The sequence below is a fragment of the Loxodonta africana genome, chromosome 4, assembly GCF_030014295.1.
Source record: "Loxodonta africana isolate mLoxAfr1 chromosome 4, mLoxAfr1.hap2, whole genome shotgun sequence".
Taxonomy (NCBI): domain Eukaryota; kingdom Metazoa; phylum Chordata; class Mammalia; order Proboscidea; family Elephantidae; genus Loxodonta; species Loxodonta africana.
The window spans coordinates 146,061,963-146,077,122 of record NC_087345.1 but is presented as its reverse complement, the minus strand read 5'-3'; the positions used below and the strand labels follow the sequence as shown (position 1 = coordinate 146,077,122).

The following is a 15,160-nucleotide window of genomic DNA, read 5'->3' as shown; positions in this document are numbered from 1 at the left end:
TCAGAGCTATATTTTAATTTTTATTCTAATGAAAAGAACTCTTTTTACTTGAAATTGTAAGCCACATTGCTAATAAAGTACAAATAAATTCTGCGGTGGTATTTGTGTCTTTGTGCTAAATATTGTCTTTAGAGTTTGCATTAGGATTTTTTTGTTCTGGAGTTTTTTACCATAATAAGCATGAGTGTCAAAGTTCTTTGTGACCTTTAACCGTCACCTACCTGCTCTGGAACTTGCAGTTTAAGGAACTTGTATTTATCCTTTTTTGTTGTTAAAACATTGTTGTATATTCTCACATGATCACCTCCAACCTTCCCATTTTCAGTCGTTTTAGTTATTCTGTGATTACCTGGTACTTTAGTAGAAAGACTACTTTATGTCTATGAAAGCGACACTTAAAAAGAAAATGATAGGTGTATATGTAGTTAATTTACTTGCCTGTACTGGAGGTTGGTGCTGCTGCTGTTTTAAGTCTATGAGGGAGCACAGTGCTGACTGGAGGTTCACAGACTACCATAAAACATACTGTTTACATGGACACCACATTGGGTGACTCCTGTGTTAGCCTGAACATTTTACTGATGGGGTGAAAATACTACAGCAAGTTAATAGATGGGCCACAAAGACATACAAGGGACTAATTTCATCAAGAGGTTTTATGATGTCAGCCCCAGCCTGAGCAGCAAAACATCCTATTTAATGTTTGTTATGTCAATGCCATTTTGTTTACTGCACTCATATAACTAAATGCTTTTCACATTAATAAGCAGAATTCTTATTTTGTTATTCGGAAGTCAAATCAATGCATGGTTATCACCACCACCACCGTGCATTCCCACCCAACTCCAAAATTTGTCTTGTGATAGTTTTTGTCATGTTCTGCTTGGAATGGTAGATGTCTTATATTTAGGTGTGAAGGGAAAGAGAGACCAGGATAGAGCGCATTGACTGGTTAGGAGAAAGAGTGCATATGTTGCAGTTTTCAATACTCTTGAGCTCAAATACTGGTTCTACCTCTTGCCAGGTGTGTAAACCCAAATCCTCAGTGTTCTTTTCTGTAAAGTGTAGATAGGTGGTAACACGTGTCCACACACAAGTGATAGGAGGATTAGAAATGTGTAATTCTAGGCAGATTGCGGGAGAAAGATGTGGCAGTCTCCTGTAGAGATTTATAGCCTTGGAAACCCTATGGGGTTGCTATAAGTCAGAATCACCTTGACGGCAATGGGCTTGGTTTTCGTTTCCAGACAGATTGCCTAGCATGTAGGTGACTTGGATCCCCAGATTTACCAGGCAGCATCAGCTCCTGGGCCCAAGACCACTTACTCATTGGAAAGTCTTGGTCACCACTGCCATTGCTTTCATCACACCCACTTCAGCAGGAACTCCAGCATTTCTGGCACCCAGACCCGAACCAATCAAACCCTTGAAAGCGTGGGCTCCTCCAACCATTTCTGGATTGAAATAAAATACCACACCATGGGGTACAGGATCTGGCATCATCAGCAGCTGACTAGAAGGGCAGGGTGATGGGGCTAGATGTGGTACTGCACAATAGGAGCAGGAGAGAATATATCTGAAACCTAGGGAATTCACTGGGGCATCTCTTAGTGTTAATGTGATCACGGATAACTGAGTAAATAATTGTGACACGATCCAACAACGACAGGGCAGCTAAGGATTTGGGAGTATGGTCTGGATCACTTCACCAGAAAAAAATCCAGATGAGCCAGTGAGCTAGCCGAAGGTGAGGAAAATCCATAATTTGTGATAAAGGAAAGGGTTGATGAGTATTATTTGCAGTACTTGTACTCGTAACAAAGGAAACTGGAGCTTGGTTTGTTAACCCTTGTTAACTCTTTGTAGGAGAGGGTGACTGTCCACCACCATGAAGAACTGAATTTACACTACCCCTCTTGGCAATGAAATGAAGGCATCTTGTCCTCAGAGCATGATAGCTGGATGTTATGGGAGGGTGTGAGTACATCTGAGTACGACAAGGGAGGGGTGGTATTGGATCAATTAATGTGCTTCTCCAGACTCACTAAGCATCAACTGCCTCCTAGGCTTTTAGATACTAGTTTAATGGAGAGCCCCAGTCACTGATGCTGTTACTTCATCTCCCAACTCTGCTAGCTGTCTTGGCCTCTTCCAGGGTGAGGCCTGGCTCCAGTATCACCTCTATCTCACCCACCATAGTGGGAACCACAGGCACCACAAGACCAATTGCACCAAACCCATCAAACCTTTGGCTTCTCCCACCGTTGCTGGATCCAGATGAAGTGTTGGAGTGTGCAATTTGGCTGTTTAATGTGACAGAACCTGGAAGTGCTAGGGAGGTAATGTCCCATGGGGCAATTTTTGGTCAGTGAGAGACAGGAAGTAGCTAGCAATAATTTCCATCCCTTCCCCAGATGAACTGCTGACCCAGGGTGTGTTGGTTCATAGTGCACCTCTTTGTGTGTCATTTCTCTCCTTCCATGCCTCACTTTCCTCAGCTTGGGTTTATACTCTCCTCCCAATATCGCATCAGCTTGTAAGCTTTTCCTCAAGATGTTGTTATGGAACTAGGCTAAGGTATTAGGCGTTTCAGGCACAACCATTAAGTTCTCGGTTGCTAACCAAAATTGGCGGTTCAAACCTGCCCAGCGACTCTTCGGGAGAAAGACAGAATGATCTGCTCCCATAAAGTTTACAGCCTAGAAAACCCAATGGGGCAGTTCTACTCTGTCACATGGGATCACTGTGAGTCAGAATCAGGTCAACAGAACCTAACAACACAAAAACATTATTAGACCCACATATGCAATGTACAAATAATAGTGGCAAAATATTCTGTTGTAATCCAGCAGTCATCTGGAGCCTGGGAAGCCTACCAATCTTGTGTAATTGGTACTGTTCTAAACATGAATCCTTTTTGGAATGACTTTAAAATAAGAATTGGAGGTTAAAATTTTAAATTTCCTTTCTGACTATTAAAGTAATATGTGTACATTATAGAAAATTTGGAAAGTAAAGGATGTTATTAATTTAAATTGCTCCATTATCTCACTGTCCAGTTGCTACTTTTTCATATTTGCATGTATTTATAACACAATATTGAAATCAAGTTGTTTATATCATAACAACCATTGAATGGTTGTTAAACGAATAGGAGTTTTTCATAAATGAAAAACCATTTAGTGTTTTTTTCACTAACTTATTTTGTAATCGTTTTGTGAAATAGAGCTAATATTTTTATTATAAAATGTTAAATAATTTTTGAATAATTCAACATAAATGTGAACGCACCACCCTCCTAGCTTCTAAAAGGCTTGCCATCTTGCCATTTTTGTTTCAGATTTATATACTTTATATCATATAAATAGACTTGAAACTACCTTTATCTCTTTCGTGACTGTGTTTCACTCCATCATATACCAGGAAAACAAACAAACAAACCCATTGCCGTCGAGTCGATTCTGACTCATAGTGACCCTATAGGACAAGTAGAACTGCCCCACCTTAGTTTCCAAGGAGCGCCTGGTGGATTCGAACTGCTGACCTTTTGGTTAGCAGCCGTAGCACTTAACCACTACACCACCACGGTTTCCTTCATATCCTAGAGGTAACCACTATTCTGGTTTTGGTGTGTCTTGTTCCTAGGCGTGATTTTTATACTATTACTACATTTGTATATATCCATTATAATGTATAGCACTGTTTTGTTGGTTTTAAAAATTGTAATGAGTGTTACCATACTACTTACATCATACCGCAAGTTGCTCTTTTTGCTCAAAATTATGTTCTTGAGATTGATTCATGTTAATATATGTATCTCCAATTCTAATTATTTTCCCTGCTGCATATATCCCATTGAGAATATCATGATTTACTTATCCATTCTCATTTGATGGACCCTTAAGTTTTCAGTTTTCCCTATGTCAGAGAATGCTGCCATGAACATCTTTGGACAAGTCTTCTTACGCACATATGTAGCAGTGTCTCTAAAGGATATATCTAAAAGCGGAATTGCAGAGCCATGGAATAGGCACCTATTCAACTTTACCAGATGTTGCCAGTGTTCTCCCAAATGGTGGTTCCAGTTCACCCCTGCCAGCAGTGTATGAGTTACCTCTGCTCCCCACCCTCACCCGCTCTTAGCAGAGTTTTCAATTACTGCCAGTCTGCTGAGTGTGGAAATGGTAACTCAACATAGATTTGGTTTACATTTCTCTAATTGACTCAAGGGTACCTAACAAAACAACAGCACCCATCACTAGGAAAGTTTAGCATTTTTTTCATATGCTTCTTGGCCATTCATGTTTTCTTTTTTGTGAATCACCTGTTCATAAACGTTACAATTTCTCATTCATGTCTCTTCCTCTCTCCCTCTTTCTCATCCTGTGACTTATCGGTGTTCTTTATAAATTCCTGAGAAGCCTGGGTGGTGCAAGTGATTTGTGATTAGCTGCTAACCAAAAGGTCGGCCATTAGAACCCACCCAATGGCTCAACAGGAGAAAGACCTAGTGATCTGCTTCGGTAAAGGTTACAGCCACAAAAACCTTATGGAGTAGTTCTACTTTGTAACATACGGGGTCGCTATGAGTTGAGGGCCGACTCAACGGCAGCTAAGAACAGCAGCATAAATCCTTGACATTAATCCCATATAACTGCTTGTTCTGAAAATTTGTTTCTCCACTTTGTGTTTGCCTTTTCTTTTATCCTTCATAATCCAGAGGTTTTACATTTTAATATATCAATCTCTTCCTTTATCATTTTCATTTTTTTCTCTTGTTTAAGAATCCTTCTCTACTCCGAGAACGTCTAGGAATTCTTGTTTATTTTCTATTAGAGATCTATGTTTTGCTTTGTCCATTCTCCCAAGAATGAGTTTTTTGAATAGTATTGCCAGTGTTATCCCAAGCGGTGGTACCAGTCTACACTCCTGCCAGTAGCGCATGTATGCGAGTTACCCCTGCTCTACAGCCTTGCCAACACTAGAACCAAAAAAAAACAAACCCATTGCCATCGAGTTGATCCCAACTCATAGCGACTGCCAATATGATAAGTGTAGAAATGGTATGGTAATACATGGTTTGAGGCAGTTACATTTCCCCCATCCTATTTCAATTATACTTTTCTTCATTGACCTGCTATTCCACCTCTGTCATATTCCGAGTTTACGTATATCAGCGGGTCTTTGTCTTGCTCTGTGTTCTGTTTCATTGGTCTGTCTTTCCCTATGCTATTACCGCACCATCTCAAGTGCTGTGACTTTGTAATAACCCTTGATATTTGGTTAGAGAAGTCATCCCTTCTTATTCAATTTTTTTGGCTGTTCTTCATCTTTTATCCTTCATTATGAATTTTTTACTCAATTTGTTGAATTCCATAGAAGACTCTTTGGGGATGTTGATTGAAATTGCATCAAATTTATGGAAAATTTTGGGGAGAATTGACTCCTTTTATCCTGTTGAATCTTTATATCCAGGTGCTAGTATAATTCTGCATTTATGTCTTTTATATGACTTACAATGGTTGTTATGTTTCTCCATCGAAGTCTTGTACATATTTTGCTAAATATATTCCCTATATTTTTTATGGTTTTTTGATTATCTTTTTTTTTTCCATGTTATGTTTTGTTTGCTATTGCCAGGAACTCTTGATTTTTATATGCTTTAATAGCCTATCCAGAAGCTTCGGTGAACTCATAGGAAAGGAATTTCCATTCTTCCTGTTATTTTGGCCTTTTTTCTTGGCATTAGATGTTTTTATGTTTTTCGGGTATTAGTATTCAACATATTTTTGAGCGGGAGGTTTTGTCTTGTTTTTGTATTTATTCCTCTTTCCCCCTTCTGTTTACTGAATTAACGGTTTTGGATTTGCTTCTAACTTGCCTGTATGTCAACTGAACAGAACCAAGTCTTCCACTGTTTGGGAGCGGCCTTTCCTGTGTCTTGATGATATTGGGACTACTGCATAGACAGCCACTAAGCCAGTGGTCAGCTTGGTTCACCTTCCAGTAGTAGTTAAGCTATGTCTTTATCCTCTTGCCTCTCCAAGCTCATTCCATTGTATGTATGACATTCCAATGGCTGTATGACAGCCTTTCTTTTTCTGCCATGTTTTACAGTTGGAAGAGGCTCACCTCAGCCCTTAGCTTCCAGCTCTGAGCCTGGCTCATGCCCCACCTCTCCTGAATCACTTTCCCCTACAACAACAGAGCCTCCCATTACAACTGTTTGGGTCCTGCTCTGAGCCCAGTGAGCCTTTGGCTTCAGCCCCACTCACCACTTTGTGTTTCTGGACCTTTTCTAATCCACAGAGATGTTTACCTTGATTTTGAGTTTAGCCATGTGTTAAAGATTTTCTTCTTTTATCTGTGATTGTGCTATGTTTAAAACAGAGAAGATGTGTCCAAGTTTACAGAATCATGGTGCTGCAAGTCTCTCCAATATTACCTTTCAAAAAAATTCTCCCAAGCAGCAGGTGATATTAGACTGTTCTCAGAATGAAGCTAAATTTTGTATTGTTCAGGCTATTTAGAAATGAGATTTTTAGCCCATATGAAAATTCATATTGGCATGAAGTTCTTTGAAGTTGCCATTCCCAAAATGCTCAGCAAGTTGACATTTCTAAATGTCTCTCCTGCATAGTTTAACTCTTAGTAAAACCTTAGCTGTTTTTTACAAAAGGTTTGAAAAAACTGCTTTGCATGTTTTCCCCTTTGACTTCTTGTCATAAATCTCTGTAGCTGGGAGCTATGAAGGTGGAGTGGTGTAAATGTGAGATCGAGTCTGTTTTGTTCTGTATATAGCACTCACTAATAATACTTATACTTATCACAATTTGGACAAATTGATTCACTCCCCTCTGCTGGCATAATTGATTAAGTACTGATTCTGTGTAAAGGCAGATGTTTGTGCTATGTGCCTCCTATCCACTGCCCCACTTGCAACTGACATCCTTAATATGTAAATGGGCTCATCTGTGCTGCCATTAGCAAAGAATATTGAGTATACCATGAACTGCCAGAAGAACAAACAAATCAGTCTTAGAATAAATACAACCAGAACACTCCTTAGAAACGAGGATGGTGAAACTTTGGCTTGCTTACTTTGGACATGTCATGAGGAAAGACCATTCATTAGAAAAGGATATCATGTTTGGTAAAGCAGAGAGTCAGCAAAAATGAGGCAAATCCTCAATGAGATGGAATGACCCAATAGCCACAGCAACAGATTCAAACATACCAATGACCTTGAAGAAGGGACAGGACAGGGCTACATTTCATTCTGTTATGCATAAGGTTGCCAAGCACTGGAGCTGACTTGATGGCAAGTAACAATAACTTTTTGGGTTTTTTTAACAATAACATGCCGTCCAAATAATCCATTCAAATGAAAACATTTTGTGAAACATTTAAGCAAATATGAATCTAACTCTTATGATAAACCAGAGAAAATGTTGATACATATAACAAAAATGTTTTCATACCTACTAAGTGGGATCCACTGTTGTAGATACACTAGGAAAAAAATGTTACTTTGTGAGCATCTCTTAAAGAGGAGAAGCCATCTAGGAGAAGATGTAAAACACAGAGAAATAGCTAGCAAGCAAAGAAGGGCTGATATCTGTACAACGAAAGTTCAAGCCGTAGCTAAAGAAATGACGTTTATGTTCCTTTCAGTTCCCTTAACCCTTGTTACTGGCCTTAGAGGTGGGACTAAAAACTCAAATACTTCCAGGGGCAGCCAGGAAACTTAAATGAGTATAGCAGGCTGGTTGGGACCACGGGTAACTGGAGAGGACATGCCTGCCTAAGAAGGAGGTTGTCCTCAGGCAGCTGTCTCTAAGAATATGGGCCAATTGTTACCTTCTGATTGTCCAAGGGGAACCAGGTTTTTATGTGAAATCTTCAAATTGTTAAATGCAGGAAAGAAACTCAAACATTTTTTTTTTAAATGATGATTAAAAAAAACTGTTGCCATCTCAAGTTGATTCCAACTCACAGCGACCCTATGGGACAGAGTAGAACTGCCCCATACGGTTTCCAAATATCGGCTTTGGATTGCTGACCTTTTGGTTAGCAGCCATAGCTCTTAATCACAGAGCCACCAGGGCTAGCAAGAAACTCAAACATTTAGAAAATGATGATGGCTGAAGGAAATGTCTGAAGATGGATTCTAAGCCCCCAGTTTAGACCCCTCCCTTGCTCCAGTCATTGAAGAACCCCTTAGTGTGGAGACAGGCACCTGGGAAGCACATTTGATAATAAATGCAAGGCATTTACCTATGAGATTCTTGCTGACTTTTTTTCAAAGCAGTTGTATTTTGATCTATTTTCACAGTAGTCAAAATACATCGGAATGAATCTTTACCTGATCAGAGACTTACACTTAACAATTCAAAGTCAAGATGGAAGTCCTAACAATATCACTTTATCTCGTAAGTATTATGTGTGTGTATATATATACACACACACACTTGCAGGATATATATATGTTATATATATGTTTGTATGCGTATATATGTGTACATATATATATATACATACATGGAACCCCTGGTGGCATAGTGGTTAAGTGCTACAGCTGCTAACCAAAGGGTGGGCAGTTTGAATCCACCAGGCGCTCCTTGGAAACTCTATGGGGCAGTTCTACTCTGTCCTATAGGGTCGCTATGAGTCGGAATCGACTCGACAGCACTGATTTTTTTTTAATATACATACATACATATATATGCACATTTTTATGTATATGTACATACATATATACATACGTACAAACATATATATCCTGTAAGTATGTGTGTGTATTTATATGCATGCACTTTATATATATATATATACACACACACATACATTTATATATATATACATACACACACATACTAACAGGATAAAATGATATTGTAAGGACTTCCACCTTGACTTTGAATAGTTATATGTATATGTTTGCATAGATTTGGCTCAGGGACAGGGGGCTATCCCCATTTCAATCCAATGGAAAGAAGAATCTGGAAACCAGGAGGTCTGACATGCAAGTGTATTCTTCTCTTAATCGTATGAACTGCATCAGGTAATTAATTTATCTACTTTTTCATTTTTTCATCTATAAAATGGTGATTAGAATACTACGATGATTGGGCCCTGGGTTGTGTTGGGCTCTGTGCTAAGAACTACATAAATTACCTGATTATATGCCATTTTATGGATGAGAAAATTAAGGCGCAAGAGATTTAAAAGTTCACTTTTAGAGGATAGAGTTAAGGTTTAAAACCTCTACATAAGGAATGTGAGTACACAATGACCAAAATCCATTCAAATTAAGTTGATATTTCGTGCCAGCTTCTACGAAGAAGCCAACACAAGAACAGTCTTATAGCCAGAGATTGGACTCATTTAAATTCAGTAAGCATTAATTGGGTGCCTACCTATATATTAGGAGCAACTGGAGAAATAAAATAGAATAATACTTGGTTCTTGTGTTCAAGGAATTTACAATCCGTTAGAAGAAATGAGAGTATCTAATGGGTTTCGGAAATCCTTACTTTGGGTGATTGCCCTGTAGAGTTGGTGTAATAAACTTTAAGCCTTTAGCATTCCTTTACTAGTTATTGCATAAGTTGTTTGATATTCTCTCTCTTAAGTCTTTTTCTCACATTTAAAAAAAGTATTATTTTCTGATAATAAGCTATCTTGGACCCTGTGCAAGGATGACACGCAAATTCATGAAGCGTTCCATATTTTTTGTTTCCATGGTGCAGTGGTCAGCACTTTCGCCTTACACGCGAAAGGTCCCTGGTTCAAACCCAGGTGGAAACAGTTCTTGGAAACCCTGGTGGTGTAGTGGTTAGCGTACGGCTGCTAACCAAAGGGTCGGCAGTTCGAATCCACCAGGTGCTCCTTGGAAACTCTATGGGGCAGTTCTACTGTGTTCTATAGGGTCGCTATGAGTCGGAATCAACTCGACGGCACTGGGTTTTCTGGGTGGACCATAGCATCTGATAATAACTTGTAAAAAAAAAAAAAATGACCTTTTTGTTCAAAGTTTTTAAAAAAGTAAATAATTAATTCTAAATTGTTTCTATTCGAAAAAGTGTGCATTTTCTTCAAGGCAAAAGGACAAGCTTTTTAAAGTATTTCCTTATAGTATATGCAGAGTTCCATGCATTCAATCAATTAGCATATTAAGTACCATGCTATGTGCCAAGCACTATGCTAGTGCCATAAGTAAAAGATCCTTACCATAAAATAGCATTCTTCTGAGACTTGGTCTAGTAGGGGATGGACATGAGACATGTAGCTAGGTCCGGTCAACTCATTTCCAACTCATAGCAGCCCTATGTACAACAGAACGAAACACTGCCTGGTCCTGTGCCACCCTCACGATCAGTGCTGTGTTTGAGCCCATTGTTGCAGCCACTGTGTCAATCCGTTTCATTGAGGGCCTTCTTCTTTTATCACTGACTCTCTACCAAGCAGGATGTCCTTCTCCAGGGACTGGTCCCTTCTGAAAACATGTCCAAAGTACATAAGACAAAGCCTCACCATCCTCGCTTCTAAGGAGCATTCTGGTTATACTTCTTCCAAGACAGATTTGTTCGTTCTTCTGGAGTCCATGGTATACTCAGCATTATTCACCAGCACCATAATTCAAATGCATTAATTCTTCTTTAGTCTTCCTTATTCATTTTCCACCTCTCACATGCATATGAGGCTATTGAAAATACCATGGCTTGGGACAGGGGCACCTTAGTCCTCAAAGTGACATCTTTGCTTTTTAACATTTTAAAGAGGCCTTTTGCAGCTGATTTGCGCAACGCAATATGTCATTTGATTTCCTGACTGCTGCTTCTATGGGTGTTGATTGTGGATCCAAGTAAAAGGAAATCCTTGATGACTTCAATATTATCATAATGTTGCTTGTTGGTCCAGTTATAGGGATTTTCGTTTTCTTTATGTTGAAGTGTAATCCATAGTGAAGGCTGTAGTCTTTGATCTTCATCAATAAGTGCTTTAAGTCCTCTTCACTTTCAGCAAGCAAAGTCATGTTATCTGCACATCGCAGGTTGATGGTGAGTCTTCCTCCAATCTTGATGCCTCATTCTTCTTCATATAGTGTGGTTTCTTGGATTATTTGCTCAGCACACAGATTGAATAAGTATGGTGAAAGGATACAACCCTGAAACACACCATCCTGACATTAAACCACACAGAATTCCCTTGCTCTGTTCAAACGACTATCTCTTGTTCTATGTACAGGTTCTGCATAAGCACAATTAAGTGTTCTGGAATTCCCATTCTTCACAATGTTGTACATAATTTGTTATGATTCACCCAGTCAAATGCCTTCGTATAGTCAATAAACACAGGTAAACATCTTTCTGTTATTCTCTGCTTTCAGCCATGACTCATTGACATCAGCAATGATATCCCTGGTTCCACGTCCTCTTCTGAATCTGGCTTGAATTTCTGGCAGTTTGTTGTCGATGTACTGCTGCAAAAGTTTTTGAATTATCTTCAGCAAAATTCTACTTTCATGTGATATTAATGGTATTGTTCAATAATTTCTGTATTCTGTTGAATCACCTTTCTTTGGAATAGGCACAAATACAGATTTATTTCAGTCAGTTGGCCAGGTAGCTGTCTTTCAAATTTCTTGGCATAGAGTGAGTGCTTCCAGCATTACATGCGTTTGTTAAAACATCTCAATTGGTATTCTATCAGTTCCTGGAGCCTTGTTTTTTGTCAATGCGTTAAGTGCAGCTTGGACCTCTTCCTTCGGTACTGTTGGTTCTTGATCATATGCTACCTACTGAAACGGTGGAACGTCTACTGATCTTTTTTGGTACAGTGACCCTGTGTATTCCTTCCATCTTCTTTTGATGCTGCCTACGTTGTTCAATCTTCTGCCCATACAAAAACCAAACTCGTTGCCATTGAGCTCAGTCTGACTCATAGCAACCAAATAGGACAGAGTAGCACTGCTCCAAAGTGTTCCCAAAGAGTGGCTGGTACATTCTGTCGGTATTTTGGTTAGCAGCCGAGCTCTTTAGCCACTGTGCCACAAGGGCCCCATTTTGCCTACAGAATCCTTCAACAGTGCAACACAAAGCTCACATTTTTTCTTCAGTTCTTTCAGCTTGAGAAATGCTGAGTGTGTTCTTCCCTTTTGGTTTTCTAACTCCAGCTCTTTGCACATTTCTTTATATATAATACTTTACTTTGTCTTCTCAAGCCCCCTTTTGAAATCTTCTGTTCAGCTCTTTTACGTCATCATTTCTTCCATTCGCTTTAGCTACTCTATGTTAAAGAGCAAGTTTCAGAGTCTCTTCTGACATCCGTTTTGGTCCTTTCTTTCTTTCCTGCCTTTTTAATAACCTTTTTTGCTTTCTTCATGTGTATCTTTGATGTCATCCCACAACTCATCTGGTCTTTGGTCATTAGTGTTCAACGGGTCAAACCTATTCCTGAGATGGTCTGTAAATTCAGGTGGGATATACTCAAGGTTGTAGTTTAACTCTTGGGGACTTGTTTTAATTTTCTTCAGATTCAACTTGAATTTGCATATGGACAACTGATGATCTGTTCTGCAGTCAGCCCCTGGCCTTGTTCCCACTGATGATATTGAGGTTCTCCTTCATCTCTTTCCATAAATGTAGTTAATTTGATTCCTGTGTATTTCATCTGGTGAGGTCCATGTGTATAGACACCATTTTTGATGTTGAAATAAGGTATTTCCAATAAATAGGGTTGGTCATTGGTCTTGCAAAATTCTGTCATGGATCTCTGGTGTCATTTCTATCACCTAGTCCATAATTTCCAGCTACTAATCCTTCTTCTTTATTTCAACATTCACATTCCAATTACCAGTAATTATCAATGCCTCTTAATTGCATGTTTGATCAATTTCATACAACAGAAGTTGGTAAAAATCTTCAATTTCTTCATCTTTGGCATTAGTGGTTAGTACATAAATTTGGATAATAATCGTATTATTCCTTGTTTTTCCTTGTAGGTGTATGGATATTATCCTATCACTGGCAGCATTGTACTTCAGGATAGATTTTGAAATTTTCTTTTTGACAGTAAATGTGACTCCATTCCTCTTTAGTTTGTCATTCCCAGCATAGTAGACCATATGATTTCCAATTCAACATGGCTAATATTTTTTAATACCAGTCCAGTTCAGCTCACTAAGGCCTAGGATATCTATCTTCAAGTGTTCCTTTTCATTTTTGACAACTTCCAGTTTCCTAGATTCATACTTCATATATTCCAGGATCTGATTATTAATGGATATTCTCAGCTCTTTCTTCTCATTTTGAGTCATGCCACATCAGCAAATGAAGGTTCTGAAAGCTTTATTCCATGTCATTAAGGTCAACTCTACCTTGAGGAGGCAGCTTTTCCTCAGTCTTATTTTGAGTACCTTCCAACTTGAGGGGCTCATCTTCTGGCACTGTATCAATATTCTGTGCTATTTGTAAGTTTTTCACTGGCCAATTTTTAAAAAAGTAGATTACCAAGTTGCTCTTCCCAGTCTTAGTCTGGAAGCTCTGCTGAAACCTGTACACCATGGGTGACCCTGCTGGTATTTTAAATATCGGTGGCATAGCTTCTATCATCATACCCACACAAAAGCCACCTAAGTACAAAAAACTGACAGATGACTGGTGGACATGGAACATGGGAAGAGGGTAATAGAATAATTGCTAAGAGTGGGGTGTCTGGAGTCAGACTGTCTGGATTTGAATTCCTGATCTATTACTTGGGCAAGTTATTTAACATCTGTGTGCTCCTACTTCATTTTTTGCAAGTTTGGGATAATAATAGTATCTAAACAATTTGGTCGCTGTGACAATTAAAAGTGGTAATTGCTCCTAGAAATACACTCTCATAAGTGCATGACTACACACACCAGTATACATATGCACAAGTGTTCATAAAAGCGTTATTTGTAAAGCCCCAAATAACCAAAATGTCTATCACTAATAGAATGGATAACTCAGTTGTGGCATATTTCTGTAATAGTATACCATAGAATATTTGAAAATGAACTATTGTTAAGGCAAAAACATGAGTGAATATTTAAAAATAATATTGAGTGAAAGAAGCCACACACAACAAAATAGTTGCTTTATGATTCTGTTTCTACAAGAGTCCAAAAATAGGCAGTTTCCAAAGTTAAACTGTTTATTTTTGTGGATTCATAATTAAGGACAAAACGATAAAGAAAAGCAAGAAAATCAATACCATAAAAATAATATGATCAGGAAGGAATGGAAATTATTGAGAAAGGAAGAATGAAGTTGTCAGGAGCTCATGGGGAAAAATTCTAGATCTTTAGATGGGATCTTAATTGAACAGTTAGCACTCTCCAAAGAAACCAAGGAACTTCTAGATCAAGGCAATGAAGAGCCTTGCCAAGGGGGCAGAGAAGTGCAAGGTCACAGGAACATTAAAGAGATACAGCCATCGGATGCTCTGGCAGGTTGAATAACTTGGCCCTAGGTGCAGGGTGTAACTCCAAGAAGTGACACAGACTTCTGGAAAGTAGAGCAAAACCTCATGGTTCCTGGATTTCTTTCCTTCCTTCTAGGAAGTGCTTCTTTATCCTTTTGAGTCTTATTTTTAAGCTCTTGCAGGATATGTTAGGACTTTAGATCTACTTTGGCCCCCCTTCTAAGGCGTGAACTTTCTGTGGTCTCTACTGAATGCCCTATGCCTTTCTACCTGGGATGGTGGAAACTTGAAAAAATCCCATGTGTTTGCAGATTGGAATTCAGCCAAAGACCCAAGGGAGATTCTCTAAAGATTTCTGGAGCCCTTTCTCTGCATAGCTTCCATCTCTCACTACTCTGCTCCACAAATTCTAGTCTTTTAGGTCTCTGAATTCATGAGCTAGTGAGATCAATGGGATCTGTTTGAATTCCTTTTTTAGGGGGACCTAATGTCCCAGTTGGCCTGAGACAGAGGGATATCCCAGAGCACAGGAGTTTCAACTGCTAAAACCAGGGTAGTCCTGGACAAACCAGAACTATTGGTCATCTGTCTTAGTTATCCAGTGCTACTACACCAGAAATACCACAAGTGGATGACGTTAACAAACAGTTTATTCTCTCTAGTAAGCTAGAAGTCAAAATTCAAGGTGCCAGCTACAGGGAAGGCT

General features: G+C 39.0%; 1 non-coding gene across 1 annotated transcript; it reads left to right on the top strand.

Annotated features, from left to right (window-relative positions):
* Window positions 1-9,737: 9,737 nt before the first annotated feature.
* Window positions 9,738-9,810, top strand: TRNAV-UAC (transfer RNA valine (anticodon UAC)). The gene has a single exon. It is a non-coding gene; the product is annotated as a tRNA-Val (tRNA).
* Window positions 9,811-15,160: the final 5,350 nt, after the last annotated feature.